The sequence below is a fragment of the Alligator sinensis genome, unplaced genomic scaffold (genome assembly GCF_000455745.1).
Source record: "Alligator sinensis unplaced genomic scaffold, ASM45574v1 scaffold388_1, whole genome shotgun sequence".
NCBI lineage: Eukaryota > Metazoa > Chordata > Crocodylia > Alligatoridae > Alligator > Alligator sinensis.
In genome coordinates this window covers 1,197,397-1,207,695 of record NW_005842394.1, presented here as the reverse complement: position 1 = coordinate 1,207,695, position 10,299 = coordinate 1,197,397, and positions in this window count along the sequence as shown.

Sequence of the window (10,299 nt, the reverse complement as noted above, 5' to 3'; positions counted from 1 at the left end):
CCCCCTCCCTGGCCCGGCCCGGCCGCCCTCACCATGGCCCCGCGCGGCGCCGACCCCCCTACCACCGCCCCGCCCCGCCCACTTCCGGGAGCCACTGCCCAATCCACGGCCGGGATTTCGGCCCCGGAGCACGACGGGAGCTGACCCCAGCCGCATTGCACCACGGGAGACGTCATCCGCGGGCCTTTCCTTTCCCCGGGGCATGACGGAGGCTCCTGTCCCCTCTTTAGCAAAGCTTCATGGGAGCCGTAGTCCCGCCTGGCGCGGGGCCTGATGGGAGATGTAGTCCCCAGGCTTAACCCCTTGGCTGCCATGGGGGGTGGGGAGCTGTCCTGCTGCAGGCGAGGGCCGCTGGCAGGTGGCAGCGGTGCAGGGAGTGCAGCCAGCTCCGCACCTGCACCCTGGGTGGCCCCGCCCAGGCAAACTTTTAGTATCAGGCCCCAATTCACCAGAAAGCATGAGAATAATAATTGCACAGTGGAAAAAATATGACCCTTTCTGTAATTTGCCCATGCCTGTGTCCAGCCCTTCGCAGGACGGAGCCTCGTGAGCCGGCCAGGCCGGAGCTCCGCCAGCCCAACCCGTGCACCCGCAGAGGGTGGGGTTCAGCCCTGGGGCAGCTCCGTGGGTGCGAAGGGGACCCTACAGCCCAGCCCCGCGCACCTTGTGCCCCTCTGCCCTCCTCCCACCAGGTCAGGCCCAGCAGGGCCACAGCCCCCAGCCATGCGCTTCCCCACTCTCATCTCCCGTTTCCCTGAGCAGGATGGGCCAAGCCCACGTGCTGCTCCTGGGCTGCTGCTTGTTCAGTGGGGCGAGCGGGGGTATCTAGGTGAGCCTCTGCCCCTGCCTCGTGGAGAAGGGGACGGCCAAGGAGCCTCCAAGGAAGGTCCTGGTGCACAGGGGGCAGGAGGTCTTGGCCTTGTTCAGAGCCCATCAGCTTCACTGGCATGATCCAGTGGTGGCCGTGTGTTGAATAGTCAAGCAAGGAGGAAGCCCAGCTGCTCGGGAGCCAAACTGAGCTCAGCCACAGTGAAGGGAGCAGAAAACACCCGTTCAGAGACAGTCAACAAAGCCAGAGGTTTGTTACAGCCAGCAGACAGGCTGCGTCCCGCTGGAGAGGTTTCTCAGGAACCCCAGTGCAGACCTGTTTGCAGAAGTGACTTGCAGAGGTGAAAATCAGTGGGGCTTGGCGTCCTTAATCACTTAGGTGCTTTTGAAAATGTTCCCTTGATCTGTTCACAGCGTACACGTAAAATCCTCCGACGTGGCTGGGGGGAGCGGGGGTAGGGCAGCATGCAGGAAATTTGAGACAGAATTTGTGACGCAGGCAGGAGCCGAGCAGTTCTGGAAAGAATCCGGCTCCACCCTGCCCAGTCCTCCGTTTCCTCTTGCAGGGTCCCTAGCTCCCACGGTAAAGCCACCCACTGTGTTGGCCACGGCTGACAAGAGAACAACAAACTCAATTACAGCAATGCTACACACGTTCTCACTGTTACTTATTACGGTAAGGAGATGCTGTGCTGGGGGCAGAGTGTCTACGTCAGGAAGCTTGCCACCCTGATCACACTGCATGAGATAAAACACTGGAATTCCCCAGCTGAAGACTTTAAATCTAGAATAAGCCTGTCCATCAGGGTAGGATGTGGCAATTATCCTGGCAGTGGATGCCCCTGCATGGCCAAGGTGGAAGGCAGAGCGTCTCAAGGGGCTGGTTCACCTTGGGGTCTGCAGAGCCAGGGAAATGCTCCGGTTTGGAGCTCTGCCCCTAGGAGCCATGCAGGGCTATACTTGCGTTTTCTTGCAGGACAATGGGGGTGGTCACGTCTTGGGGCTCCTGCCCTTCCCCTTGGATCTCCCAGTTCTTCAGTCTTGGCTCTTTTTAGCTTTTGGGTCTGTGCTTACCAGTGCAGAGGCAGGTTCTGCACAGACATGGACAGACTGCTGTACACAGTTCAAAGGCACATCAGGGTCACCCAACCCCTGTGAGGGCCAAGGAGCACAATGCAAAGGATCACCACATTTGGGGGGAGGGATGCAGGGGCAGAGACCAATTCAGGGCTATGAGGGAGGCTTTTAGGACCTCCAAGTCATTGGAAGCTGCTCCAGGATTCCTCTGGGACGTGCTGGGGTGGGACTGGGACAGGTTCTTGTGTGGGGGCAGCAGCCACTCTCCCTAGGTGGTGCTAACACTCCCCCTGGTCTGTCTCCAGCCCAGCACAGCAGCCCCTCAAAGACTCTGGCTCATTTCAACTGCAGATCCTTGCATTTTGCCTCTTGCGTCTCCAACCGTACCAGCCCACACAAACTGGAGATTTTTATTCGGAGCCCCTGTGCCTGCCTCGGCAGCTGCCAGGCCAAGGACATGGGTCCTGCCCAGGTCATAGCAGACCTGCTCGCTGCAGCTGTAGCCCTCTACCTTCTGTCCTCTAAGTCAGCCCTTCAGCCCCAACCTCCACCAAGGTACAGCGGAAGCCACATGCTCTGGGGAACAGTAGAAGCACTTTCCCTTTGCTCATAAGTTCTGCTTAGATCCAGAGCAGTCTGTGACTCACTTTCTGCTGGCGTCTGGGTGGGAAATGATGAGATGACCCAGGGAGCTGGCCAGTCTTGGGCAAGGCATGTCTGAATGGGGATTTTCCATATTGCAAATGGTTGGAGTGAGCCAAGAGACCCAGCTGCAGACTGGGAGGCCTGGACCGTAGTCCACTTAGAGTCAGTTACACACAAGAAAGCTACAGAAAAAGCAGCACATGAGACGTGCAAGGGCAAGCACTCAGGACCTGGGAAATGGGGCATTTTGAGCAAGCCATCTTCATTGCCCCCGGACACTCACCTTAAGTTCTGAGATCACGCATCGCTTCTCCCCAGAGTCCTGGCCTGGCTGGTGCTCACTGCACAAGGAGTTGGGCAGTACTTTGCTTTCCTTTTCACCAAAGCATCTCTGGCCACAGGCTTCTATGCCCTCCTCCCCATGTACACTGTTGCCAGGATCCCCATCACCCCTGAGCAGCGGCTCCAATGCAGGTCCTGCAACACCATTACTGGCTGGATGGCAAAGTCCAGCCAGATTCCAGCTCACCCAGCAGGCAGCAAAGTCTGAAAAGAGGTTCCCCCTTCAGCAAGGCTGGGGCAGCTCAGCTGTTAGACCAAAATGCCTAGTTTCCCTTGCTGTGGTTCACAGGTGGCTGGGGCAGATTTCACCAGTTCCATGCTTTACACTTACACCTCTGGAATTGCTTATGGGGCTGGTGCTGCAGACAGAGCACCGACATCCAGGGGATGCTCCAGCTGGGATGCTCCAGGTGGTGGCATTAGACCCAGGGGTAAGGAATTGCTCAGGGTACTAGGCAGGGAAATAAAACCACAGCAGATGGTGGAAAACACCAGAGTGCAAGAGTCCTGACAAAACACAGCACCGTGTGCGAGTGGCCACAGGTCAGGTGTGAATGTCTCTATTCCATCCCCTCCCCATATGTAAGCCAAGGGGACAGCATAGGATAAGAAGCCAGCAGCCAGCCCTGCACCCCATCTACCCCTGCCCCACCTGTGGCCCATATCATGCTTAGAAGCTCTTTGGAGTAGGAACCATCTTTCTGTTTAGCTTTTGCCCCTGGTCCTGGCTAGGGCTTCTAGGTGCCACCCCAGTGCCAGCAACAGAGATCTGATGTACATAGTTACGGCCAAAGGCTCCAGAGTTCAGGGTGTGGGGGAGAAGTGTTTCAGCTTCCCATCAGTCAGTACTAAACATTTGTCTTTCTGCGAGCAGCAGCAACAATGGGACCTGTGGAAAGAGATGCTCCCTAGTTTGGCAGCACCAATCTGCTCTCCACTTATTTTCTAACCCTCAAAGAGGCAGGACCAAGGCCTGAATTCTCATTAGACTGCCTGTGGTTTTGCTCATCCCTCCCTCAAGGGCACATGAGTGGGAAAACAAGCCTCCCACTTCCTAAGAAGTTGTTGTTTCCCACCAAAGTGCCGCAAGTTTTAGAGAAAGGTTGAGGTCAGCTCGCTGGCCAGAAACCGCGTGGAAAGCATGAACTCCAGAGGAGCTCAGATGCAGAGACTTATTCAGCAGGTTTTGATGATTGCAAGAACCATGCAAGAAGATAGAGCCCTGCTTCAAAAGCACTGTCACCCAAGACCGGCCACCTCCTACACAGCAGACAGGAGCAGACTCTAGGAGTTGGGCCTTCATCCCTGCCCCAGGCTACCCAAGCCTTCATATCACTGCAGACAAGCCCAAGACTTGCCCAAGCTGGCTCCTCAAACGCAGCCTTGAAAAGCTTGAACAAAACATTGATGTAGAAAAAGCTGAGGAAGCAGGCAGGAGCCTTGCAGCACCCTTTGTGGGGACACCTATGCTTTGAATTCCTGCAGATGCATCTGCAGCTGGCCACATCAATGGCAGGGACTTGGTTAAACCTGGACAAGTCTCCAGGCTTGGGCTGCAGCTTGAATTTAAGCTGCTGAACAAACCTAAGCAACAGCTGGAGGCAGTTCAGCTAACATCATCAGCCCTGAAGAATACAGTTACATTTAGCTGATCAGTATTAACCCCTAGGGCCATTGGGTAACTTTATTAGTAGCATGCAAATTTCCTACTAACACCGATTTAACAGATCACTTTTGTTTAGCACAAACCGGTGGGAAGACTTGATTAATTTTGTTGAGTAGGTTATCCCAATAAGCCAGCATCTGCTGTGTTCCAGGTCTGTCAACATGTCAATTAACATCTCTGTAATGGTATTAGCTCTTCCAATCATAGCTAATACCCAAATGTGTAGTAGGGAGTGACTAATTTAAGAAATGTAGCCAGCATGAGGGAAGAACTTAATTTAGCCAACACACAGCTTTATCAACAATGAATTTGATCTGATTCAAAATGTGGGGCTTATCCCCATGTCTGGTCTGTGACTTCAGAACGCAAATCCAGCTAAGGTGGGTTTGGGGCCATTTTGTACCAGAGCAGTGTTACTTAACGAAGCTAAGAGAGGTGTCCCTCAGAAAAGCCAAGGGTAGAGCAGCAGTAGACACAGGGACAGGTAGTCTGGGGTCTACACAACACAGAAAAATATATTCAAGGGGGGCGGGGGGGGCAAAAAAGTGGGGGGAGGGGGGGGGGGGGGGGGGGGGAAATATATATTTGCCATAATTCCAGATGCTACACACATGGATTTGTGAAGTCCACAGAAAAGAGGATAGAAGATCCCAGCAACAACACTGGGAGTCCAGCTAGGATAGGGACAACTCCAACAAGTAAATTGTTAACCTGATGCTGGATTAACTAGACAGTTTTCACCCGACTGCCACAGCCTCCCCCTGTGACCGTGGCAAGGAGGGGGGCGAGGGGTGAGCAATGCTGCGGTTGGTGGAATTCAGGGAAATGCTTAACCTAGAAAGTGAACAGAGCCATATTTTTTTTTTGTTTTTTGGAGAATTTTTCATGCCTCAAGTCAAATCAGTTCCAAATCCGTGAGTCATTCAAGAACCATATGTGGTCCTACTACTGGCAAGCATCCTCCACCCCCGCTTGGGGCTTCAGATGCTTCCATATCCTTTGGCAGGCATCCTATGTGCAGGCCCAAGCCCAGAGGCTTGGGGTTTGGATGCCCCAGAGTTTCACTTGCCCTCAGCTGTATGGCCACAGGAGCAAGTTACAGGGGAGTCTCCCATTTCCATAAAGTTGGCATAAAGCCAAGATCTTCCCACTGGAAGTGAAAGTGGGAGATGTAACTATGCCTTACCTCCATCAAGGTACTACCCCCTGCCAAGAAAGTGTTTTTCCCCCAGCGTGGTCATGGTATTTCCCCTGCCAGGTAAGCCAGATTTGTGTTTCATGCCTCCTGCATCCAAGGCCAGTGGCAAATTGGTCTTTAAGTGGTCCTCATGCAGCAGCTCCTAGGCTGTAGACAGGCTGTTAAAGACAAAGACACTGGCCTTTATTTACTTTTGCCCAAGAGGTTGGTCCGGCTTCAGTTTCTAGAAGCACTGGCATTTGTAAACCTTTGAAGAGGGAGCGGCTCATCTTCACTGGCTGGATTAAGAACAAGCTCATTCTACATAGCTGAGCTCCCAAGCTCTAAGTAGTTTACATGGTCAGAAAAAGGCAATTTTGAAAATCCTAACAACTGTTTGCATGCAAACGACACTCGTACTGCCTGAGGAGAGAAGCGAGAGCAGTTGCTTGCAGCCAGGCATGTTGAACAAATGGGGCCTGGAGAGAAGAAGCAGGGGCTAAGGAGATTCACCTGTGTTTGACACAGGTGGTAGGAACTTCAAGAGAGGAGAACAGAGCAAATGGACTTTGGTTTTCAGTGCAAACTGCTAAAATCAGGGCCCTGGAAGTCGCATAGGGCATCTCTCTCTAGAAAAGACCACTCATCTTAGTTGGGATGTCATTACCTGGCCTGTCTCTTCCCCCATGTACAATCCAACAGCTGCCATGGGGAAGCTATGGCTTTCTCCATGGAAGGACAGCATTGGGAGGATAAGAGGCTCCTATTCTTTTCAATGCAGTTTAGCAGGTGGCCATCGGGGGACTAGCACTACTCCGTGCACTCTGCAGGTGGCCAACAAGTGCTTTGTGGACCACAAACCTCTGCTGATGGACTGGCTGTGGCTTCTGCTAGGGAAGAGCAAGTACGGGGTGGATCTGGCCTCTAGCCCTGCCCTTCCTGTGGCTGGGTGGGATGACAGCAGGTGTATCAAGACCGAAAGCCTTCCACTCCGTGTAGGTCTGAGGTGCTTACAGTTCAATCTAATTGTGCATCGTTCTTGCATTCCTAGGACTTTACACAACCTCCCCACGTGTGCATTTCAGGCTATCCCTAGCACTTTGCCATTAGGTTTGCACAGTTCCCTTCCCTCGTCCCCCCCCCGCCTTTTTCTATGCAAGTAACTAAAAATCAGCAGCAGGGGAAAGTCCTACTAAACTCCTCACAGTTCAGCTCCCATGGACAAGCTCTCAGCAAATCCACTGTTGGTGCCATGGTGGCACCTTGGAATCCCATTCATGAACCAGACCCCATGGTGGCAGGCGCTGTACATTCTCTCTCTGAAGTCCTTTATCCATCCCCTTGCCTGACATGGATAATTAAGAAAGAGCAATGGGTGCAGTTGAACACCATCAAGGATCAATATGTGAAGTACCAAAAAAGAAACCAAAAACCTTTATTTTCCCCCAAAACCGTAACGACATTTGACATTATATTGATTTCCTCATATATTTGTTATTTCTCTACATTAGGAACCAGATACAGAAAATACAAACACGATCTGTTGAATCAAAGACGGCACAGCATTCTGTTAGAAAAAGAAACGGAAAGAAGGAAAAAAAAAAAAAAAAAAAAAACAACAACGAACTAGAGGAGCAAGATAAAAATGGTGAAAATATAGTCACTCTCTCCAGCCCCCAAACTCTCCAATAATCATCACCAAAATAGAGCAGTGGAAGTAACTTCTCTCTAAACGCACTTCTGCTTTAAAAGAAAAAGAGTTAGAATTCTCTTTAGATTTCAAAGTAAAAAAGAAAAAAGTTAAACTATCTTTCAAGCAATTTTGGAAGTTTGCATAGACCCATTCCCTTTCCAAAAATATCTGCAATCTCTCTCTATAGATTCTGAGTATAAATCAAGTGCGCTTCTCATCTGAAGATCACCAAGCTCAATTCACTTTCAAGAAAATAAAACACGATCTCCCCTTTAACCCCCTACAAAAAAATATGGGCTTTAAACCAACATCATCTACGTTTGAGGCCAATAAGGCGATCAGCCACAACCTCTAACTCAAAGTTTCTCCTGAATTCCAAGGATTTCCCAGGTTTTTGATGCTTGCTCCTTCCTGGATAGAAAAGGGCTGATGAGAAGATGCAGGTCCTGGGGAAGGGAGGGGGATCCTGCAGGTCAGCCCTTTGGGTGGAGGAAGTGGCTTTGAGGTACAAACACCAGCTACCAGGCATGATGTTTGCAGGAACAAGCCCTGAGAGACCAACCCTGTCTACAGGACTGAGTCTCCAGAGCAACTCCCTCAGCAAGGGATTGGGTAGGGGGAAGAGAAAGGAGCAGAGAAGGGAGGACCAGCTCCTGAGGTAAGGCAGTGATGGGGAGGGGTGGGGAAGGTCTGCTCAGCCCCCTCTCCAGGAGGGGGTCCGATTCACCTGGGCACTCTCGTCTCAAGCGTACCTGGAGTGCGGATCCCAGAGCTTCACGCGTGCAGAGTCCAGCTGCACGGCTGCCAATTTAAAACACGAGAAAAACAACTAAAAGAAATCACCTCCCTCCTGCACAATTTCAATGCAACAAGCTGCTGCTTCTGGTCTTGGCCCCATTCAGAGCCCTCTAAAACCTGACAGAAGAAAAAAACAAAAACACCAAAAAACACTTAAAAAAAAAAAAAACAAAAAAACAAGGGCTCAGCTTCCCCTCCAGAGCGCGAGGCGAGGGGGTGCAGGGAAGGGATTCAAACTCGCTGCCCACGGCTCGCACTCAGGACAGCGTGAAGGGTCCTACTAAAAAAGTGCCAATCGTAGGGTGAAAGGAAGAGGCAGTGCTGCCTTCCTTCTCCCATCCCCATTCCCAGCAACCCCTGGGCCCAGCCCCCCTCTGGTACTCATTTATGCATATTCATCCCATCCTTATTCAGGTCTTCACTTTATATGGTTGCTTTAATGTGTCAGGAAACAGCTAAACAAGTCCATATGCTCAAGACCTGAGTCTGCACCAAGCTTCAGTGTGGAGAGAGGTCTAGAAAGGTCACTGTACAGTAATGGGGGAGCAGGGTCCTGCCATTCTGCTCTTTCCCTGGACTGCATCAGGAGACCAGCTCTGCTACCCTGGGGCCAGCCCAGATTAACAGCCCTGCTCCCCTATGCAAGAGGCTGGGGTGGACACTACTGATAGGGGACACAGTCTTGCTAACAAAGGGCCTTTTACTCACCTCGCTTACTTTTGGATCCCCCAAGACAGGGCAATTTGGGGAGGAAAAAAGTTACCTCTGTGAGCCCCCAGGAATATAATACCAATGAATCGACAATGACAATGTAGTCATAACACCCCAGCCTGCTGGGGTATTAAAAAAAAAAGTAAAAAACTTCAGGACAAAAATGAAACAACAAAAGCCCAAAAGGAAATTAAACTAAACCAGTGGTCTGAGTCTGACCGATCCACCGGCCCCTGAAACCTTCAGGGGACAGCTAACAACCAAAGGCAAGCAATGCCATGAGAAGAAAGTGCTTGCAAGATACAAAGCTTTGAAGCAGCAGCAGACCTGCCGGTGAAACAGTGCCAGCTCCACCTCAGCCCTCTCCATGCCATTACACCCATGCAAGTGAGGGTGGTGGCTATCAGGAGGGGGAAGGCAACACAGCTGGATTTCAGGGTGGTCTCTGGAAATAGGAGACCTCTTCCCTCTTTGCCTGGGTCCTGTTCCAGGTAATGGGAACCCTGCTGCATCATTCAGGTTTCAGACAACTAGGGCCACTTTCTTACTCGATACAGATGTCCGACTTCACAGGGTTCTACAGAATCATCAACAGCCGTCAGGAGAAACAAACCCCAAGAGGCACAAAAGACAGCCAACCAATGCAAGCAGCAAAAAGCTGGACTGCTGGCAATGACAGCAAGCTACTGAATGACTGCAGCCACGCAACACAAGGAGATTATGGCTGCCTGCTCCCCTGGTGAGAGAGGCTTCTGAATTGCAAGTCCCCCCTGCTTCTCTCCCTGGAAGGGGATTTCTCCCAGACACACATCTGGCAAGTGCCTCTACCAAGTAACATGTCCCTTGCCAAGCAGAGCCCAGAACAAGTGGGTCCTGGACCCCCAGTGTTGTGAGAAAAACAAAAAGATGGCTGGATGGCTACTTAGGCGAAGGCGCTAGGCTGACCTGGGCTCCTTCCTGGTGGATCTTGACAGTGCTGCTGCCAGGCTGCCAACATTTGGTGGCTGGTTTCCAAAAGTGCAGCACTGAGCCCAGCTGGAGCTCTGCACAGCAAATTCAAGCCCTCTCTCCGACCAGTCTGGTTCTCAGGCAAGGACCCGCATTGATTCCAACTCCCTGTGCTCTTGCACCAATAGGAGCATCAAGGCTCAGCCTCTGAAGGACCAGGGAGAGGGAAGCAAGCAGGTCCCCCTTCTAAAGCTTGAGACCCCAAGGAATGCAAGGTCCTTCCTTAAGCCCAGCAGGCAAAACCCCATCCTTAAAACTAACTACCAAACAGAGCCAAGCCAAATGGAGCAGAGACTGCAAGATGCTTGCAAGTGTCAAAAGTCTTTGACTGGGGACAGGTCTCAGAGGCTGTGG